We start from the raw sequence: 890 nt of genomic DNA, 5'->3' as shown, positions 1-890 counted from the left end.
ACACGGTAGCCCATGGCCACAGGGGCTGCAGCCTACGCTGTCGCCGGTGACTCAATGGCAGCCCAGCTCCAGGTTGAGCCGTTGTTCAGCATCTTAGCTGTGGAGGGCAATGTCACTGGCCCTCATATGTGGGATCCGAACCGGGGCCCTCTAACATCCCAAGCCAGTTCTTAACCATCGCGCCACTCGGCCGGCCCAGAACATTTTTCCTTTTTAAGGCTGAATAATATTCCATTGTATGTATATAGCACATTTTGTTTATCCAGTCATGTGACAATGGACATTTGGGTTGCTTCTACCGTTTGGCCACTGTGACTGATGCTGCTATGAACACAGGTGTATAATCTGTATGATTTGTGTTCTAAAAAGAGCTCCTAGGTGCTCCAGCAATGCCCTACTTCACAGATTCTGACCAATCCTGCCCAGGCCATTCTGTGGTAAACCCCAGCTCCGCAGTCTCAATAAGTAACTTTTCTTAACTCCTGCCCTCTGAGACGTTCCACGATTCCCCTGGTATGTGCTCCCCCTTGCTGCAACAAGCCAATTAACCTAGCTTTGGTTACATGAGTGTTCCAGGTGGGCTTTAAAAAGCTGGTATCTGTAAAGCATGGGGTCCACGGTAACCACTTCGGAAGAGCTGAATGTCTCCTCTCCATCTGCCATCAAAAGCAGCTGTGGAAGTCCCTACAGTAAGTAGTATTCTGTGCCCATTTATGTCCACATCTTAGAAAATGAGTTCACAAGCCTGCTGGGCTGTAAGGTCAATTCCCAAGAGACAGTGTAAGATAGAGGATGATGAGGTCGCAGAGCCAGAAGCAGGCTAGAAAACGGTTTGGGTAGGAGCTCTTCTAGAGGGAAATTTCTTATCCCAGGGACACCCAATGTCAGAG

This window comes from Hipposideros armiger, unplaced genomic scaffold (genome assembly GCF_001890085.2).
Source record: "Hipposideros armiger isolate ML-2016 unplaced genomic scaffold, ASM189008v1 scaffold_1689, whole genome shotgun sequence".
NCBI classification, from domain to species: domain Eukaryota; kingdom Metazoa; phylum Chordata; class Mammalia; order Chiroptera; family Hipposideridae; genus Hipposideros; species Hipposideros armiger.
Note: the sequence above shows the minus strand (reverse complement) of the source record.